The 21,757-nt window shown below is 52.5% G+C and overlaps 1 protein-coding gene and 1 long non-coding RNA gene across 17 annotated transcripts in view; one reads left to right on the top strand and one right to left on the bottom strand.

Annotated features, from left to right (window-relative positions):
• MYO18A (myosin XVIIIA) overlaps window positions 1–21,757 on the bottom strand; it is a 95,359-nt gene that overhangs the window by 61,692 nt on the left and 11,910 nt on the right. The gene's annotated exons all lie outside the window — the stretch shown is intronic.
• LOC141277362 (uncharacterized) lies at window positions 29–4,094 on the top strand. Its single transcript, XR_012328635.1, has 2 exons — window positions 29–66; window positions 3,701–4,094. It is a non-coding gene; the product is annotated as an uncharacterized lncRNA (long non-coding RNA).

The following is a 21,757-nucleotide window of genomic DNA, read 5'->3' as shown; positions in this document are numbered from 1 at the left end:
CAACCCAGGCCAGAGCCAGTGGGAGAGAGGGAGAGAGTGAGTGGCCTGGAGGACTGCGGGTACCAGGTATGCTGGGGAGGAGAGGGTGATACGGCACGCGTGGAAACGACGGAGGAGGCTCTTGGAGTGAGGACGTGGGGTGGGGGGCAGGCAGTGTTGGAGGGTTAGGGGCAAGGGACGCGGAGGGTGAGACTTTCCGACTGACACACACCCAGGCTCCCGACAGCTGAGCTGATATGGCCCCTAAAAATAGCAGAGGAATTTGAGACCTGCAGCCCCCCAACCCCACAGGCCAGAGTCAAGACATGCACATGCGCGTTCACGTGCATACACACACACACACACACACACACACACACACACACACACACACACACACACACACACACACACACCCCCCAGCATGCATGAACACTCGATCACAGCACAGCGCTCCTGAGAACACACAAATCATAGGCTCACCCCAGCCATCTAATTACTGCGGCAGAGGCCAAGACAACCACTAACGTCACATCCAATACAACACACAGGGCCCACTGCCCACTGTGCACAAACACAGCCGTCCTATAAAGTCCTGCAGGAGCAGAGACCCGCACCATCAGTCTGAGGCCCACTGTGGCCGCCCCCCTGTAACAAATACACCGGGGACGTGCATAGGATCAATGGCACGCTCTGCGTAGACATCCCTCCCACACAGCCAGTGACCGCACAGGCACAGAGGAGGGTGGGGTAGGTGGGGTGGGTGGGGTGTGGTGGGTGGGCCTTGGCCCTGCAGACAGAGGAAATCTTGGGTGTCTGGCGGATGAGCGAGGGCTGCCAGTGAGAGGCCAGCGTTCCTCGTGAAGAGAAACCTGGCCTGGCTCTTCAGTTAGCACCACAGGGTGCCCAGACCAGGGTTGGGGACACCGGTGAGGCTGAAATGGGAGATGGGCGCAGGTGGGAAGGAGCCAAAAGACAGGTCTTTTGAAGCTGTCTCAGAAGCTGTCAGCTCTGCAGCAAAAAAGGAAACAGTGGTTGCCTCCCTCTTCCTCTCCAGGAAGAAAAGGGGCCGGGGGGGGGGGGGGGGGGGGGGGGGGGGGGGGAGGGGAGGGGGAGGGGGAGGGGAGGGGGGGGTTGCTGAGAAGCCAGAGCAGAGCTGTCTCCTAACCAATGCCCAACAGGGTGTCTGGAGACCCCAGGCCTGTCACCCTGGCCGGTCCTGTGAGCCCAGCAGGTCCTGTAAACAGTATTACTTTCTCTATGAAGAGGTTGCTAAGCACTGCCCAGGAGGACCGAAGCCCAGCTCCTCGTGAGTCTGCTCTCTAGGGAGTGGTGTGTCTTCCCGGGGAGATGGTCTGGCCCTTCGGGGGCACGTGCCATGTCACAGGTCTTCGTACCTCCAGTGCTTTCTTGACACAGTGGTGCCACTTGCCTCAGCGGCATACTGAAATCCCCAGTGGGACTTTAAAAATACCGATGCCTCGATCCCACCTCTTCCGCCTAGTTTCTGAGTTAATTGGTCTGGGAGGGCGGCCCGGGCACTGGGATTTTTAAAAGCTCCCCCGGTGATTCTTACATACAGCCACAGCTGAGAGCTGCTTGACTGCCAGGTCAACGTGAGGCCTAGTGCAGAGGTGCCCATTTGTTATATCAATGAGAGAGTCAGTGAATGAAGGAATGAATGACTTAGCTGTGTGACCACGGGCAGGTGACTTAGACTTCCCTCATCCGCAAAATGAGGATTATGCCGCACTGACTCTCTTAGCATGAAATTGGTGAAGTCTCAGTCAGGGAAAGGGCTTTGGTTTTCAAAATGTGGTCTCCAGACCGACAGGATCAGCATCACCTAGGAACCTGTCAGAAATATAAACTCTAGGGCCCCACCCCAGACCTACTGAATCAGAAACTCAGCATGTTTTTATGCTGAGTTCTTACCAGCCCTCTCTAGGTGATTCTGAGAACCACTGCTTTAAAGGAATTATTCACACTGTACTGCAGTTAAGTTAGTGAGGCCTTCAGAGCCAGACTGCCGGGTTCAATCTTGGCTCTTCCATGCAGTAAACTACACGACTTCACTCTGTGCTTCCGTTTCTTCACCTATTAAATGGGGGAAATAATAGTGCCTACTACATAGGGTTATTGTAGGGATTAAATGAATTAGTACTTGCAAAGCCCTAAGAACAGGGTCCAGCCCCTATGTTTTCGATAAGTTTTAACAGTTATTATCTATCTGTGATCACTGGGGTGGGGGAGAGGCATCACAAGCAAAATTTTCAGGTAACTGAAGCCTACCCTCTTTAAGGGACAAAATACTTTCTATTTTAAGTAGTTTTCTAAATTCTGTTACTATTTCCAGTCATAAAAATAACAAACATTTTATAGATTCTCTTTCTTTGGTAAAATACTCTGAACTCATCTCTAACATCTTAAACTCTGACCTCCTGACTGACAGCCTGGTTTCTGCCCCACCAACACCCCAAACCAGTCTCCAAGGGCACCAGCCCCGACTCGGCACTGCAGTCACCCTGAAGCCTCGGGCTACCCCCATGTTAGGAAGGCCAGACGCCCTTTGTGTCTGTGTATCTGCTGCTTAGTTCTTTTGTCCCCTACCCCTGCCAGACCATCGGCTGTCACTCTGCCTGTCAGCACGCCTGTCTTGCGCAGTCTCACCTGCTTCTAATACGCTGTTTCTGCCAAAGGCTGTAAAGCCAAATAACCAAGCCTGACAGAAGAGTCCAGAGCAGAACACGTGGGATGTCAGCGAACACACAGCCTCTCCTGTGAGTGAAAGGCCTGGGTTTTCACACGCAGACTCAGTGTTCTCTACGCTGGCTGCTTGAGGGCCTTCGAGGCTCACCTGCCATTCGGCAGTGCCCTGGAAGATGACTTCTGGGTGACCGAGTGTCACTTCATCTGCACAGTCTCGTCTGACTTACTAGTAGTAACCATGGGCCCATCCGTTCCGAGTTTCTACTCAGATGACTAGATCCTGTCCATTCTGTCTCTGGGATGCTTGGTGTTACTGACGGAGACCATCTCAGGGCAGTTTCACTTCCCTTAGTGAAAAGGGAAACCTCTTCATTCAGAGGGGGAAACTGGGGCCCTGGCAACCCACTCAGCTTCACACATAATCACCATTAGTCCCTCTGCTGCTCAAAGCTCAGTACTGTCTCAGAACCTGGTCCTTAAGCCTGTCCTATGGCTCTGGGGGCCATGCGGTCACTCCCATAGCCAGCCAGACCACCTCCAGGCACCTCAGCCTCCCTCTAAGAACAGCCACAATCTGGGTCCTCCTCAGCGCTTCACCCTCACCTTCCTCTCACCCTCGCCCTCTCCCCAGCACTCCAGGCTCTCACTCTCTCAGGAAGATCTTCCCACGGCTCCCTGCCCTTATCTCCCACAGAGCCTTTACTTATGAAAGTTTCTCCACCAGCCCCTCCACCTTCCCCATTTCTCAAAGTCCATTGTGAGTTCCACCTCCTTCATGAAGCCTTTCCCAAAACCCAAGACCTGCGTGGTAACAGAGTGCAAAGTCTAAATCCCAGCTCGGACTCTTTCTTGCAGTCTGACCTAAGGGAAAGTTACTCGATTTTTTAGATTTTCCACTTTTTGCCTTATAATAGTACACTTACCTTATGGGGTTGTCGTGAGAATTAAAAAAAAAAAAAATAGTGGGACTTCCCTGGTGGCACAGTGGTTAAGAATCCACCTGTCAATGCAGGGGACATGGGTTCGAGCCCTAGTCCAGGAAGATCCCACATGCCGCGGAGCAACTAAGCTCGTGTGCCACTACTACTGAGCCTGCACTCTAGAGCCTGCGAGCCACAACTACTGAGACCGGGCGCCTAGAGCCTGTGCTCGACGGCAAGAGAAGACATTGCAATGAGAAGCCCGCGCACCGCAACGAACAGTAGCCTCCACTCATGGCAACTAGAGAAAGCGCAAGTGCAGCAACGAAGACCCAACACAACCAAAAATAAATTAAAAAATAAATAAATTTATTTAAAAAAAAAAAGTACATGGAAAGCACCTAGCATTAGGCCTGGCAAATTGTCGGTAGTGATTCAATTATTATTAAAAACCAAGGTGTAGTGAAAAGAAAAAAACCCACAAAACCCACAGTGTTCACTGTCTATACCTATACATCAGCACATATGCATGGTGGTTCTTGAGTATACTCGACACAGTGCTCTATTACATACAGGGGAGTCACATACCATGTGGAATTAGATTCTAAAGTCAGCATGTAAGGCAAAAATAGAATATAGTCAAAATTACTCTTAAAAATCCCTAAACTTGCTCACAAAGTATAGTACACATGGGTTTGTATACACCATTCTATATATCTGAAAGCATAATGTATACAGTCATGTACAGCATTGAATAAAAGTATACAAAATACAATGGTTATAATTTCAGACTACAGTAATATATAGTTTCCTACACAACCACATACAGGTATCCTCCATTTTTTGAAGGTTTGTTTTATGCCACTTGGCTTTTACGAAAGGCATACATTAGTACCTGTTTCCGATAAGCAAAAGAAATCTGAAGAGGATTTTCGCTTTTACAAAAAAATCCTAAGAACAAAAATAGTGTCCAGTGTTTGTTTTGCAGCAAGCGTTATAGCGGCAGGACACACGCCAGGCAGCACTGCCAAGCTCCTTCCCCAGGAACTACACTCAGCATCTCAGCATCAAACTGTCATAGCTTTGGGCTTCCCTGGTGGCGTAGTGGTTGAGAGTCTGCCTGCCGATGCAGGGGATACGGGTTCGTACCCCCACGTGCCGCGGAGCGGCTAGGCCCGTGAGCCGTGAGCCGTGGCCGCTGAGCCTGCGCGTCCAGAGCCTGTGCTCCGCAACGGGAGAGGCCACAACAGTGAGAGGCCTGCGTACCGCAAAAAACAAACAAACAAAAAAGACTGTCATAGCTTTGAAGTGAATCTGTATGTGTGCTTTATCTCGATTTTTAAAAATGCATCCATTAGCAAAATGTGCCTTAAGGTCATTGCTTCTTTACTTTGCACCATTTCAGCTTCCAAAAGGTTTCGTAGGAACGCTGTACTTTCGGATTGCGGGGGGGAACTGTAATTGAATTTATTGAAGTTTAATGAGTATATGCCATGACTAAACTGATGTTTTGATGGTAATCTATTTGTGTCATGTGTTTAAGCCTTCTCCCCCTGGAGAACAGGGACGATTTCCTACTTCCTTTAGATACCATCCTACTCCCCAGAACCAGGCACATAGTAGGTGTTCAATAAATATCCATTGGATTTAACTAACTGATCTGAAAGGTACATGTGTAATTAGCCACGCAGAAAAGAATGGGGAACAAAGGAATATCCAGATTGAGTAACAACTTCAACTACTCTGCTCTCCCACATTGGTAGTGTTGGATGAGTGAAAGGGCCTTGGCTCTGTTTCCGGCACTGGGTTAGGCAAAGTGGTTAAGCAGAGCTGGGAGCACGCTAGACAGGAGGCTCTGAGGAGTAAGTCCTTTACTCTTGCAACTAATGATGATGTGTAATACCTCACGGTGAACACTGCGGGGAAGCACAATGCCTGTTTTGGGGTTTTTTGTTTTTTGTTTGTTTCATCCCCTTACCACTGGACTGTGAACTTCTTGAGGATGGTTTAGAGGGAGGTAGTTTGTAAAACATTGAGACTGAGGTTCTAATTAGCATTTTAATGAAAGAATACTCCTCTGACCCGATTTGTCTTTCTAGTTCCCCTTTAAATCAAAACTCTTAAAAGAAAAGGGGGCGGGGGTATAAACACTGTCTCCATAAATGGATACTAATTATGTAGTGCTTGTGTTATGACTAATTTGCAATGTATAAAGTGTCACTAATAGAACTCTTTATTTAAGGAAGTTGGGGGGAGTCTTGTTTCCAGCGCTATGCTCTCAGGGCTGGGGAGGGCCTGGAGCATTTATTTATGCTTCCTGGAGACTCCCCACCACCAGACAGATGCATTCTTCGGGATGGTCAGTTCAAAGGTTTCTCAGCACCTGTGCCTTCCCTCTGTTGGCAAGGATTAGCCTTTATTACCTTTTTTTTTTTTTTGGTGTGTAAGAAATGTCTTCTCTCCTATAAAGTAACAGTGTAAGTGTGTCAGTAGACAGTGACTGGTACTCCTTGAGATACCAAGGTTTTTTCTGAAATTTCACTGGGCATCAATAACCAGTGGTGGATCCCAAAGGAAGGGAACAGACCCTCTTGAAGCCTAGGGATGGCCGCAGGGAGGTGGAGGAGGTCTGAGGAGAAACCCGCCGAGACCAAAGGTGCAGGCGCAGGGATGGGCCCAGACAACCCTGCCCAGGAGTTGCCTCGCTGGGTTGCGGCCAAGTCAGCCCCCGGCCCCGCCCCCAACCCCTGAGGCCTACGCTTCCTGGCCCCGACGGGCCCCGCCGCCAGCGCAGGGGCGGAGTCGGGGGCGGAGCCCGGCCGGCACATGCGCCTGGAAGCCCGGTGTGCACCCGCCCTGTAGTGCCGCTGGAGCCCGGCAGAGGGCGGCCGCCCCCTTCTCAAGGGCCAGCCGGCGCCCAGGCCGCGGGATAGCACCTCCTTGGGGTCGCCCTGCCGGCCCCGCCCCCAAGAGGCGCCCCCTGGGAGCTGGAGGCTGAGGGGGGCAGAAGCGGCAAGATGGCCTCTCCCTTTACCCTGGAGGGATACGTCCAGAAGAGGCAAAGATGAGCTCGGCGCAGACTTTGCTTTCATCACTGCTCCATCCCCACAGCCCAAAACAGTCCCTATGTATAGCAGGCACTCAGTAAATGCTTATTGATGGACTAAAATGGATGAATGGATGACTTCGTGAATAAACAGAAGACTCCAGGGATGCCTTGAGCCTGTGTCGTGGGGAGAGGTCTGGGACAAGCTATCCAGGAGGGTCAGTGGGCTCGGAGTGGCCAGCCCCACATTACTGCCCCGGAGGTGGTCACAGAGGCTTTGGGCTCCCCCAGCCCCTGCCTTGGCACACCCAAAGGTTTGCTCAGAGCCTGTTGACACCACACCATCTCGTGGGCACAGAGCCCAAGCAGGGAAGTCTGGGCTTGTCCTCTCTGAGAAGACCAGGAGACCATCCCCTCGAAGTCAGGTCCCGGCTGCCTGCGGGGACGGACCACCTGACTGGTGGCTCCAGTAGGCCTGCTGCTCCCTGAGGACTCTCAGCTGCTGGGGATTTCCTCCTGGCCCCCGGGGACTTCCAAACTGCCTCTGCTTGCCAAGCTCCCACAAGGCCCAAAGCCAAGGGCCAACCTTGAGGCTGGTTGTCCAACGTCCTCCACCCTCCTGCCCCAAATCCCACCAAGACTTGGGGCACTTCTGAGTCTACTAAACGCACCACGCGTGATATTCCCATCCCCACCCCCTCTGGCAGACAGGAGAGAACAAGCATAATGAAGAAGCGTTCGTCTCTTTTTCACATAAACGACAACTCTTCTCTATTTCCAGAGGATAAAAAAAAGGAAACCCAGTTTAAGGGTCAGCCACACCAAGTTAAAATATCAGTACGGCCTCCCGGAGTGTGAGTTAGAGGCCTGTGCTATTTATTCTCAGAGACACTCCTTTAGACAAGCCTCAGTGTCCTCCAAACACTGGATATTCAATAAATGTTTGAGGATCTGTGTGTTCACCTCTGGAGGCCCCTGTTGGGCTTGTTTCTAGCACTCTTTGAAGTCAAAATAAAGCACAGACCCGACCTCCATAGAAGCAGGAAGGAAGAAGCAAAAGCTTCTACTTTTCCTACTAACCCCCCACCTCTGCATTAACAACCCTGGCCAAATCCACTGGGGCATGCGAGCACCTGTGTATTACCAGGCTGGGCAGAAAACATGCTTGGCGAGCTGGGGAAGCACTGCCCCAGTTGTGGTGGCACATGGCCAGGGACCCGTTGGCCCTGGGGCATCAGGATTCCTGAGTTGGTGAAGTGTAGAAATTGCCCGAGAGAACAAGCCTTCCTTCCTGAGAGGAAGAGAAAACACCACCCTCCCAGCCTCACCAGGGGGACGGCAAGACGAGACGAGGTTCAAGAGCACCCCACCACTTCTTTCTGAATGAGCTGTCTAGAGCCGCACTGTTCAATACAGTAGCCACTAGCTAAGTGGGGCTATTTAAATTGAAACAAGGGAATGCTTCTGATTAAATTAAAAATGAAATAAAATTTAAAATTCAGTTCCTCAGTCACACTGGCCACATTTCACGTACTTAATAGCCACGTGTGGCTAATGGCTACCAAGTTGGAAAGCACAGACTATCGAACATTTATCACTTTGCAGAACTTTCTACTGGACAGGTCTGGTCCAGAGGATCCCCCTTTCAGCTTGTCCTTGTCATCCTTGCCGAATACTCCTTCAGGTGTTGTCCCTGACCACCTGCTGTTCTCTCCCACCCCTGCCCCAGAGTCTGCTTAGACTCCTATCCCCATGTGCCATGCCTTGACCCCCAGGCCTCAGAAAGAAGTGGGGGAGGGGACGGTAGCCACACTGTAACCCCCAGCCTGGGAGCAGAAGCCAGATGCAGAAGGGCTGAAAAGGCAAGGCTGAATGGAAGCCAGCCCCCACCCCAAGGCATCCCAGGCCTGGGAGAAAGCCCCTCAGTGCACACAATCACTCCTTGTTTCTGCAGAGTCTCTGGGCCATGCATGGGTAAGACATCTGGAATGTAGTGGCCTGAGGGCTTCCCCACATCACCCGCTGCTGGACTCATCTGATGTTAGTGCTCCCAGAAAAAGAAGTGCCAGCAGAACCCTGAACTTTGAAGAGCAAATAAGGCAATGAAGCCTGGTACTGAACAGAACGTTAGGAGTTCTCCCACAGGGTAGTGGGGACCATAACCGGACACCTGCCTGTGGTGCCAGATGGATAAAGCAAATGAGGAAGAGGGGGAGGAGGACGTGGTGGAGAAAGGACTCCGGGGCATGCTCACCTTGCTAGAGAGGCTCAATCGAGCTCCCCAGGGAGGAAGGAGGGACCAGGGCACGGATCCGACTGCTATCACATTCTACCACCGGCACTTAATTTGAAAGGTTTTGATACAACAGGAGCTAGAAAATCCAAGGTGGGAGCGTCTGGGGAAGCTCATAAGTGTGAGGGAGGGAGCAGAGAACAGACCCGGGAACTGGCAGGTCAGGGCTGCCTCTCAGTTCTGTGCCTCAATTCCTGCTTAGCCCTAATCCACGTGGGCTGTCAGAGGCAACACAGGTGCGAGGAAACACAGTAAGTTGTAAAGAGACCACAAGAAAGTAGAGTTTGTTTGTTCAACTGGAAAACAAATAGGAAAGAAGTCTGGTCGTCGAAAGGTATCGTTATCAGCCAAGAATTTGACGGAAGGAAATCACAGGCAAAGTAGCACAGTTTTGAAAACTGGCATCAAACAGATTCGACTGGATGTCCAGGGCAAAGCAATCCCACTCTGAGGCTACCATGCGGCCCTGAGTAAGCTTGGGGACCAGTCTGGGCCTTATTTCCCTATCTCCACCTGGAAGGTGCTTTGGGCAAAAGCACCATCCTAAGGAGAAGAGTAAAGCCCACCCCACCCTCCATGAGCTGAGCTGAGTCGTTGACAGGCTGTGGCGTTCCTGTGGGCAGATGACCCATCAGGCTCCCAGGCACCAAGTGCTTCTCAGCCCTCAGAGACAGATCAGTGATGATGACAATAACACTATTCTAAGCGATTTACATGTGCTGATTCATTAGTCCTCAAAACAGCCTCACAAGGAAAGTACTAATATTCTTATTTTACACATGAGGAAAATGAGGCACAGAGAAATCAACTTGCCCACGGTCACCCAGCTGGTCAGCAGCAGAGCCAGGATTCAAACCCAGGCAGTCCGGCTCCAGAGTCTGTGCCGTGCCCAGTACATACCAATGGATCAACAACACATACACAATCATACACAACTCCCGATTTGCGGGCCCTTCTGCCTATGCTGGCTTCCTCTTCCTTCTCCTCCCCCAAATGAGCTGAAAGTATTTCGTACAGCCAAAACCAGCCTTCCCATCCAACTTCTATTTGCCAAGCATCTGGTTCTACAGCAACAATAAGAGCTGCAGTTTGGGGATTTTGAAGGGAATGGGTGGGGAGGGAAGATGGGAGACCCTTTATAGCAGGGGCTCCTCTTTCGGAGGCACAGAGAGAGACCTCAGAACCAGTGGTCTGGACTTCCCTGGTGGTCCAGTGGTCAAGGCTCCGCGCTTCCAATGCAGGGGGCACGGATTTGATCCCTGGTCGGGGAAGTTCCACATGCTGCATGGCGCGGCCCCCCCCAAAACACCTACAAAGAAAACAGTGATCTAAGGAAGACACAGGGGCTGGGTGGGGAACCCAGGGCCCTGATAAAAAACAGGAAAGCCGTGCCTTCTTCTGCCCCAGAAACCAAGTCCTCTGGTTTGTGGCCAGCCTTCCTCTGCACAGAGAAGGTGAGGGCTGGTTAGAAGGGCTGGAAGCTGATGGCAGAAATGCTTTGGAAGGGTCTGGGTGAAAAGGACAACCCAGACTAAATTCTGCTGAGTGTGTGTGTGTGTATGTGTGTGTGTACGTGCGCCAAGCCATTTCCAAACTGGGTGTCCCGTCACAGAGCCTGGTTCTTCTCCCCAGGTCAGGGCCAAGAAATAATGGGTGGGGGCAGGAAACAATAAAGAAGCCCTGGGAGAGGAATGCAGACAGGCATCTGTGTGACTAGGCAGGGTGGCTCACCTCCCACGACGGAGGGTGAGGGCCTTTTACCAAGCAAAGGTGTTCAGGCTGGTACCCTCACCTTCTCCAACCTTAGGCCTCATTCCCACCTGCCGCCCCCAACCTCATCTAAACAAAAAACTCCTGTCATTGTCCAGAAATCCTGAAGCCAGAATCAGGATCACTGCAGTCTGCCAGAGAAATGAGGGCTCCTCCAGGCAAAGCCAAGTGCTACGGGGAATAAGGATTTTGCTGGCCACTTGATTCCAGGAAGACAGCCCACAGCCGTACCCCAGGTTTCTCAGGCGGTGCGCCCAGTTTCCCTCTCGCCTCTATTGACCTTGATGCATGGCCAAGTGAGTGGGGCCTCAGCCTTACCCTGTGCCTGTGTCCTTTAGGTAACCTAGGCCGCCTGCAGAGGAGGATGCAAGGCTGTGCCAGGCCCAGCACAGGCTGGGTGCCCTGTGCCTGAAGCGCCAGGCACACAGGCTCTCACAGCCTGGACCGCTCCAGGTGAGATAGAAGATGCCAGCCCACCCAGGGAGGAAACCTTTCACTGCTCCGAAGCCAGTGCTTCTGCAGGCGGCTCCACAACCAAACCAGTCCACGGATGAGGGACCTGGGGGTGGGCAGGGACAGGATGCAGGCCGCCAGCGGGAACAAGGACATTGTATCAGACCCCTCCCCTCGCCTTGTCCCCGGAAGGCTCCACCGGACTCTCCAGACACTTTCCCCCTGATGGGATGGGGCTGGGCATGAAACTCGGTGTCACAGAGAGTCATGACCGTCTCATGCTGCCTGACAGTGCTGTCACTGCTTGGCCTCCAGCCCATGCCACTCCGGGCTGAGATCTATCTTTTCGCAGATGTCTTCTGTTCTAGAGAAAGCACAGGCTCCCAGATCACAGTGATGACATCTTCAGCCTTTCTCCTCCACAGAACCAAGCCCACAGGGTGACAGGAAGCAGGTGCTCCTCAAGGTTTCCTGACCTCCTGCCTCGAGTGTGCCAAGGCTTGGGGGACACTGGCACCTGGTCCCTGCAGCCCAGAGCCAGGCCCCTCCCCAGCCTACCCCACCTGCAGCCCTCTTCTGCCCACAGCCGGGGCAGCCTCACAGTCCTGCTGCCAGAGAAGGGAGCCCAGGAAGTGCCCTGTGAGAAACCTCCCTCCCTGTGGGTACCCGCTTGCCCTAGGACCCGACAGTGAGAGAAGCTGGGCAGGGAGGGAGGAAGTGAGTCAGCTCCTTGCAGAAATGGGAACTGGAGGGAGGAGCCAGCAGAATGGAGCTCAGAGGGCAGAGGGCACAGGGGCTGGAAAGGTCACTAAGAGAGGGAACCAGGCCCTGGAGGTGCTGTGTGGTCCACAGAGTGGAGGACGGATACAGGTGACAAACTCAGCGATGCTACCTCCTGCCGAGGCTGGGTGGCCCCTACAGGTCCGAGAACCTGGGTCTGGCAGGCACAGCCCCACCTGAGGATGGAATCGAGGCAGTACCCCTTCCTGATGCACTTACCGTCTGGAGGAAGTGAGGCCCTGTGGGATACGGCCAGCCACGTTCTCGCCTCACTGAGGTTGAGTCTCTGGTCCCCAAGGCCTCCCGCTGCCTCTCCTGAGCCCCGCAGCTCCAGAAGCCCAGGCTCACCCTGGCCTGGCCCAATGGGGAGACAGATGTTTGCATTTCCCAGAGAGGATGGGAACTGAGTCCAGGCCCCAAAAGCAGAGCAGCTGGGGCTGCCCCGCATCTGCCCCCGCCCTCTCCGGCAGCCCCTGCCCCTTCGGGAGCTGTCCCCAGGCTCCAGCTGTAATCTGTCGCTCTGACTGGGAAAAATCCTTGCTGTGAAAATTCCCAGCCTGCCGACATTCCAGCACACAGGCAGCCCAGGGAAAGCAGAAGGAAAGAAGGCGCCCTGAGCCCTGTCAGGCCACATTCCACCCCCTCAGAGACCTGCAGCCAGTAAGACAGGCACATTCCTCCAAGGTCCCCTGGGCCGGACACTGTGTGACCTCATGTGACCCTGAGTCTGCTTCTCACCCATGCCTGGTGCCTTCCTTGGCAGGCTGTCCCAGGGACCCTCCTCCCAGAGCCCCCTCCCCAGGCCCCTGCTCCTGGCTGTCTAGAGCCCATCTCCCCTCCACTCTTGTGACGGATGCCGAGGGTCCAGGCACACGAGAAACAAAGTCCTAACACACTGCAGACAAGTCACCAAGCACAGTCAGTGGGGAGGGTTCTAGGAACCCAAACTGAGCTAAACAAGGGAACCCAGACAAGAGAGAATGGGAAACCAGTTCCTGACCAGAGAACCATCTTCTTTCCTTCCACAAATATCCACTGCTCTCAAGTGCTCCAGCGTGGCAGAAAGAAGAAGATAACGAATTAATTACAGTCTTGATGCAAGTTATAAAGGAGAAAGGGGACGTGCAGACCTGACACGGTCTGAGAGGGCCAGGGAAGGCTTCCCTCAGGAAACGATGTTCAAACCAGGGCCGGGATGTATGAGTACATGAGGATGGGCAGGGAAAAGCATGGTAGACAAAAGGAACAGCAGAGACTCGATGGTAGAAGCCAGTGAGAACTCTGCGTTGCACACCCACCACCTGCCAGGCGCTCTGCCAGGCCGTGCTCCTCACCTCTGTCCCACAGTGCACACTAGGAGAGAACACACTCACCCCTGCGCCACAGAAGAGGGCATGTTGTTGGTCAGAGGTGACATTCCGGGGATCTTGCTACCCCAAATGCTGCAGAGGTCAGTACCAGCATGTCAGTAAGGGCCAAAAAGGTGAGGGGGCAACGTGCCTGGCCTCCAGGATCTAGAAGGGGAGACGTATGAGGGGCCAAAGCACAACCCTCCCCCACCCCGGGGGACCACACCCGAAGGCTGACAAGACAGATGCCACTTGTCTTCCTGCGGCTTCCCTCAGCCACCTTTCCAGTACCTCTCCCAGCTCCCACAAGGTTACATCCCACCCGCTGCCACTTGGGCTCACTTCCTCTGGCTAATCCTCTACAGAGACTGAGAGCAACAGTCACACCCTTCTGCAGCACGCCATCCACAGAGCACGAGCGGTCAGTCACTCCTGGCTGCTTCCCCTTTCCTTCTGGAGAAGAGGCTTCTAGTGACAGGGCAGCGGGAACCAGAAGGCCCAGGCCCGGGCTGGGCAGTGGATGTTTAAGGATATCCAGAGACTGCCTTCCCCTGCCCTATATAGCTATCTATATGGATATACAGATATCCATCTCTCCTATGCATAGTGAAGGGCAGGAAGCTGATACCTTGAGTTCAAATCCTGACCAGTCACTTAATAACCGTGAAACCGTAGGTAACTTAACCTTAAGCTCTCTGTAAACCAGTTTCCTCATCTGCAAAACAGATGATTATAATACCTACTTCAAATTTAATGAGTTAATATGTGTGAAACATCTAGAACAGTGTCTAATGAAAGCAGAGTGAACGCCAGCCAGGATCTTTGTTCTTGCTTCTACTTTTCATGCCCTTGCCTCAACGCATTTCTGTTCGGCTGAATCTTTACCAGATCAATTAAATACCACTTGGGGAGCATGTACATGCTACGCACTGTACTGGGTGCCGTACAGAACACTGGGCAAACACCCCACGTCCTTCCCTGCCGCAGAGTTTGTGCAAAGCGGCCTGGCTCAGCCATGCCCTGATTCTGAGGAACATATGGCGGGAGATTAAGGGAGCCAGAGCGGTGACCCAGGCCTAAGGAAATAGTTTCCCAACCAAACTAGAGCCAACAACTGAAAAAATAAGCTTTGCTGACACTGTCCCCTGTATTTCACAGGACGGGAGCTGCTGCCAAGCACCACGCAGGACTCTAGGGTCGGCTGGGCGCCCCCCACAAACTGCACAGCAAGAGGTGGGGGGCCATGAAGGCTCCATTCCTTGGCAGTGCCTGTCTGGCACAGTGCGCGCCCACAGTGCTGCAGATGCCTGGGGCACATCCGTACCCGCTGCCCGGACAGACAAAGGAGGCGCCAGGCAGCCTGCCCAGGCAGCAGGGGAGCCCTCACCCCAACTGGTCACCGGTCCCCACCCCACGATGCTGCTCTCCACCCCGGGCTCCAGTGAGGAGAATCCAGCAGCTTAGTGTAGCGGGGTGGCGGGAGCCTTGCTGGCAGGCGGAACGCGTGCTTGTGGTTTCTGGGAAATGCTGTAGAGATTTGCAGCATTTTTAAAATACTTGTGTTCCCACCCGCCACACACGCCCCCCTTCACCCCACTCCTCACCCACCCCCAGTCTGGGTGTTTGCATATCTGGTATTTTCCAGAACCACTTCAATGTAAATAAGAGAGATTAGAAGGGAGAGGAGGACAAGGTGGCCAGGGGTATCAGGATGGGCCAGAGGAGTTCTGGCCAGGGCTGGAAGGGGCCGGAGCAGGCTACCTCAATCAAGGCTCTGCCCTGCACCAGGACTCCAGGCTGTGCCTGCAAAAACAACCGATGACCATGACATGTCCCCACACCCAGTCCAGTGTGGCCTGGGCACTGTGCCCACCACCCACGGGCTGGGTGGCCAGGGCACTCTGGGACTGTAGTTCATCTAGCATCTCACTGGGAAAAAAGCAGAATGGTCCTCTGAAGACAAAAGGGAGACCTAGCAGAATAGAAGTGACCTAGTCTACATGCTGGTCCCACGTACCCCACTAATCCAGGACAGACAACCCCCCAAAATGCTCCCAAAGACCTTTCACCCACCAGTTCTCACACCCTTGACACCTACCCACCCGCCTCTCATTACCAAAAGGACATAGTTTGGGTTCCACCCTGAGCCCCCAAACCAGGGCTCTCACATGGTGAGACTCTGATGCCAGAGGTGCCAGAAGCTTTGGCGCAAAATGAAGTAAAAAATTCCTGGAGTGGGCTTCCCTGGTGGCGCAGCGGTTGAGAGTCCGCCTGCCGATGCAGGGGACGCGGGTGCGTGCCCTGGTCCGGGAAGATCCCACATGCCGCGGAGCGGCTGGGCCCGTGAGCCATGGCCGCTGAGCCTGCGCGTCCGGAGCCTGTGCTCCGTAACGGGAGAGGTCACAACAGTGAGAGGCCCGCGTACCGCAAAAAAAAAAAAAAAATTCCTGGAGTAACATTAGGAACAGAGCATTTTAGAACCCTGAACTCAGGCAGTACCTAACTTCACCACCAGAAGCCCCTGGGAAGGCCACTGCCCAGAAGCTGGCTGGCCTGGCAAGGCCTGGAAGCAGCACCATTTCAAGTCTCCCCTTGGGATCTTGCAGGCCCCACTCCTGACAGCACCCAGGGACCCTGGGGACAAGGTTGGTGAGGCTCATACCGTTTCCGCCCAGGGGACTAGGGCCTTCCACTACAGCAAGGGGGCCCCTGCCTTCTCCCAGATGCAGGCAACCCTGACCAGCCAGTCCCCTGCAAGGCCACTGATGACCATGCCTGCAGCCCTGAGAAGCCAGACTCTAAAAAGCTGGAAAAAGAAAGAGAGCATCCAGCGCCCCATCTTTCCCGCCAGCTGGCTGTTTTTAACAGAGCTACAGAGAAAGTTTGGACAAAAGCGTTAGGCGTCCCGTTGGAAAGAAAACCTCACCAGGGGCAAGAATGGGAGAGCACTAGGACGGATTAATTAAAGAGGCTGCAAAATTATCTTTCCTGGATGGCGTTAGAGACTGGGCAGAGGGAAGGGTACTAATCTTCCTAAGCATTTACTACCGGCTGAAGTCTATATAAGTGACATCATCTAATACACAAACATGTTTATCTTAAATAAAGGCCCACAAAGCATGGTATACAGAATAAGAAACAAGTCTCCCTTTAGCTCCAATCTTATTCTCTTTCTCAGAGAAAACTGTAGTTGGTTGGGTGTGCATCCTTCTCTGATTTAGTCCTCTCAAATTCCGGGAGGATAGAATAGAGCCGGTTTATAGAGGTCATGGGTCACTTTGCCTCGGAGGCCCCTCCTAATGGCCACCCCTTTTCTCCCTAGCACAACTGGCCACGTCCTCCTTCTCACCCCATTGCATAGCTGTGCAGACCTCCGGGATAGCAGTCATGGTGCTTGGTTGCATTTCTTCACTTAGGTCTATGCTCCCTCAAGGAAAGATTATATTTTATTTATTTAATCCCCCTGTGCCTGGTACAGTGCCGGTTCTTAAGCACACTTCATTCAATGTTTAAGGGAGTTGGTAAACTGAGGCTCACAAAGTTTGGTAACTTTAGTAAAACTCAAACACAGGTCTTTCTGACTCCAAAGTCTACGCTCTTTACACTATAACATGCTCTCTTCCCGATTCTGGAGTGTGGATGTGGTTTAGATGGACACGACGACCTCTTAAGGAACCTGACAGCCCTATAGCCTTTGTTTGTTTGTTTATCTGTTTATTTATTTATGGCTGAGTTGGGTCTTTGTTGCTAGGCGCAGCCTTTCTCTAGTTGCGTCGAGTGGGGGCTTCTCTTGCTGTGGAGCACGGGCTCTAGGTGTGTGGGCTTCAGTAGTTGTGGCTCGCGGGCTCTAGAGCGCAGGTTCAGTAGCTGTGATGCACGGGCTTAGTCGCTCCGCGGCATGTGGGATCTTCCCGGACCAGGGCTCAAAACTATGTCCCCTGCGTTGGCAGGTGGATTCTTAACCACTGCGCCACCAGGGAAGCCCCCTATAGCCTTTGAGTAAAAACCCCAAGGTCCAACAGAAGAAACTGTACCACGGATCTCGGGCAAATGCCTGACAGATCAGGAAACTAGCCTTGACTGGGAGGGAGTGGTAGGCCTTCCTTTAAACCCCCATCTCTCCCCTCCCACCACATCCTCAGAAGCTCAGGGGAGCAGTGCTTTCTAGGTATGGCTCCCATGCAGGCCAGCTCCTCTAGCTCTTGGTGGCAGGGGGACAACCACATCGGCCAGGGTTTAGCCAGCTGGGCTTTTCTGAGCTCAGCAGAAACATCTTACATTCCCAGACAACACATTTGTCCCCCATGAAGGGCCCACTGAGGATACAAACAGAAGGGACCGCTCTCCCCTCTCCCAGGTCCTAGTCCCGGCCAGGCTTCTACCCCTTCTTAATGGTTATTGACTTTTCCACTCAGACTCATGGACCTGGAGGAAGGAATTCTGAACCAACTGGGGTTTTAAGACCCTCATCATTACCAACACCTCCCTCAATCTCGCCAACTCAAGGAACTCTTTGCCTTTAGAAAACTTAAGGGTAATTGATCCCAAAACAGATGTCCCTAGAACATTTTTCCTGAGGAGCCAAGGAAAGAACGTAGCATCTTCTCCTAAACCTGGCAGTCATGCTTGACCCCTCTTCTCTTCCTTCTCCCACACCAACCAATCAACAAGACTACAATGCACGCCAGTGTTCATAGCAGCACTATTTGCAATAGCCAAGACCTGGACAGATGAATGGATAAAGAAGATGTGGTATATATGCACAGTGGAATACTACTCAGCCATAAAAAAGAATGAAATAATGCCATCTGCAGCAACATGGATGGACCCAGAGATTATCACACTAAGTGAAGTAAGTCAGAGAAAGACAAATATCCTATGCTATCACTTATATGTGGAATATAAAAAAATGATACAAATGAACTTATTTACAGAACAGAAACTGGGACTTCCCTGGTGGCACAGTGGTTAAGAATCCTCCTGCCAATGCAGGGGACACGGATTCAAGCCCTGGTCTGGGAAGATCCCACATGCCGCGGAGCAACTAAGCCGTGCACCACAACTACTGAGCCTGCGCTGTAGAGCCCGTGAGCCACAACTACAGAGCCCATGTGCCACAACTACTGAAGCCCCGTGCACCTAGAGCCCACGCTCCACAAGAGAAGCCACCTCAATGAGAAGCCAGCGCACCACAACGAAGAGTAGCCCCCGCTCGCCACAACTAGAGAAAGCCCGTGTGCAGCAATGAAGACCCGACACAGCCAAATAATAATTAATTAATTAATTAATTTTTAAAAAAGAACAGAAATAGACTCACAGACATAGAAAACAAACTTATGGTTACCAAAGGAGAAATGGAGGGAGAAGGATAAATTAGGAGTTTGGGATTAGCAGATACAAACTACTATATATAAAATAGATAAACAACAAGGTCCTACTATACAGCACAAGGAACTATATTCAATATCTTGTAATGAACTATAATGGAAAAGAATCTGAAAAAATATATATTTTATATACATATATAAAACTGAATCACTTTGCTGTACACCAGAAAGTAACACAACATTGTAAATCAACTATATTTTAATTTTAAAAAAGCTGAAATAAAATAAAAAAGACAACAGAGCCTACCTCACTTGCTCCCATCTGATACATCTCTCCATCTCCACTGCTTCTACCCAAGTTCACACCTCCATCCATCCTACTGAGATTACAACAGCTCCCTCACTATTCTCCCCACAGCTATCCTTGCTACACCTGAAAGCATTCTCCATACGCAGAGAGATTTTTCAAAAACCTGTTCCCATCACTCCCTAATTAAATTGCTTCATTGCCCTTGGGTTAAAGTTCACATTCCCTAGCGTGACTCACAAGGGCCTTTGTGACCTGCCCCTACTTGCTTCTCCTGCTGCTTCTCTCAATAATGTCCCCACACTGTCCCCCAGTCTTATTCCCCAGATGTGTCATTCTCTCCAACCTCTAGACCTTGACATGTGTCTTACAGCCTTCCTCTTCCTCCTCTCGCCTCCCTGACACTCATCTCCCACCCAGATGTCAGTCCTCCCTGACTCATTCCCAAGGCTGTCCTAGAAGTCCCTCTTCTGTGCTCCCTAGGGCCGTGTCCTGGCCCCTGTCACTGAGCTTCTCAAATGGCATTGCCCTTGTCTGCCACTTGACCATCCCTCCCACCACACTATGAGCTCCTTGGGGCTGGGGGTATGTGCTGCTCACTGCTGGACCCCAGGACCTAGCACACAGAAAGTGCTCAACAAATGTTTGTTTGATAGATAGGTGAGCGGAAGAAAAGACGCAGAAGAGTTGCTTCTCTCAGGCCAGCTGAGTGGTTCCTATCAGGCCCCAAGTCTATCTTACTACCGTAGCTCACCCCTGCTCCCAGTGGAACCCTGTCTAGCAGCCACAGGGATACACGAAGAAGGTGTGAGCCAAGCATTCTGGACACACACCATGTGAGAAGGAAACCCAAGGGGCTGTCTCTCCCTGGGGCCTTCTGAAGAGGCCACGGAAAAAGCCATGGGGCCTGGCCCCCATCTGTGTGCCGAAAGAGAACAGATGGCTAACCAGCTCCCTCAGAGCTCCCTGGGGACAGGCAACGTGTGGACACAGTTGATGGATGGCCTGATGGGCAGGGTGGCCGCCAGGAGCTGTACCCGTGGGGCTGGAGTTGTCAGGGTACCCCACCCAGCAGCCTGGAGGAGGCGGGAAGACTCTTTTCTTGGCATGGAACTGGGATTAGAACTGCTGCCAAGAAAAGGAGCAGGAGGAAGAGGAGGAGACAGAGGATGAGAGCCGCAGAAGAGGCTGCAGCACTCCCACACCCGCTCCGGGGTCTGTCCCAGGAAGCTGGAATGCTGGGCTCACTCCACTCCCCTCTGCTGTGGCCTGAGTCCCCACCACCTACCCAGGTAGGAAAAGATACAGGGCTTCTCTTAACCTGTCAGAGGGCTCTAGGAGACTCATGAGGGTGGGGCTTTCAACCTCGTCCCCTGCCCGATCCCTCAGGTGGACAAAGACGTCCTCTGGCCACCAGCTGGGTTTGCCCCACAGGGACGAGAACAAGCCAGCATTTCAGGGATGCCTGCTGTAATGTGGAATCCACCAGGGCCTCCAAAGCGAAGCCATCCACTTCCCCAGGGATGAGGTAGCAGCAGCTAGCTGGGAAGGGAGAGTGGCTGGGAAATATGAGATACCAGGATGATCCCTGTGCTATAAAGACAAAACTAAACAGCATCCGAGATGCCAGGCCCAGGGCCCCACAGAGGCCTGTGCTGTGGTTCAACAGGGAGCTGGCAACAATCCCCCAGGGGAGATTCATTCTTTAAGAAGAAGAGAGTTCCATCTGTTAAAAGCAACGTTAGCCTGGTAGAAAGCAGACAGACATGGCAACACGGTATGATTTTTGGTTCTGAAATAAAGACTACTCCCTCTAAGTTGCACTTCCCTGAGTTCAGTCTAGCCTGATGGCTACCACACAGTAGGTGCCTGATGTGTGTTTCCAGAATAAACGAGTCCAGGTCTTCCCCTGGATTCCACAACAGGCTCCCTTCCACTCACTACCCTTTCCTGACTAGCAAAGCTGCCTGACCCCACCAGCCCCAGGGTAAAGGAAGGCCGGGAACCCAGCTCCAGTGCTTCCCGCCAGAGCCTAACCCGGCCGCTCCCAGGCCCCCCTGGCCCGAGATGCTGCCAGGCTGAACAGCCATCTGAGCTCCCACTTCCCCTCCCCAGGAGAAAGCCAGGACCAGGACTCTGCTTGCTTCCTTAGCATTTCCTCCCGCTTCTGACTTTGACACATCTGGCTGGTCACTTAGTGCTGAAAGGTCCTGGCCGGGCTATGCAGTGGTCAGGCTGCAGGGACCAGATCGGAACGATCCTAAAACCCACAGCCAGGACAAAGGGATGGCTAGAGGCCAACCTGTCCCTCCTAGACTGTCTCTAGGCAGAACACTCCAAACTGATTTGTAGCTACCCTATCAAAAGTCCCCTGGGGTTAGAGATCTCCATCCCCTCAGAGACCTGCTCATTCATCTAATCTCAGTCTCTTCTGCTCCTAGGTCACCCCCTTCCACTGCTGTTTTGTGTGGGCAGGATAAGAGTTGGGATCTCAGGGATAGGCAGGTCATACTATCTCTGTAGGCCTGATCCCTTTTGCCTTTCCAGGGCCGTGCTTTTTCTTCTTCCAAGAGATAATAAAGACTCTTGGAGGCCGAGTGTTCTTTATAAATCAGATCCAGTCACTCCCCTGCTGAACACCCTACAATGGTCCTGTTTCACTGGGATAAAATCTGAACTCCTACCATTATTTACAAGGTCTTCGATGATCTGGCCACTGATTATCTCTGCAACCTTACCTGGTATTCAGCTCTTCAGTCACTCAGGGGTAAAAGGAGGCCTGAGGTCATCTCCCCAGGAGCTACCAATGTGAGCCCTGATTTAA

The sequence above is a fragment of the Tursiops truncatus genome, chromosome 20 (genome assembly GCF_011762595.2).
Source record: "Tursiops truncatus isolate mTurTru1 chromosome 20, mTurTru1.mat.Y, whole genome shotgun sequence".
Classification (NCBI taxonomy): Eukaryota; Metazoa; Chordata; class Mammalia; order Artiodactyla; family Delphinidae; genus Tursiops; species Tursiops truncatus.
The sequence above is the reverse complement of the archived record's forward strand: the minus strand, read 5'-3'. Positions and strand labels throughout refer to the sequence as shown.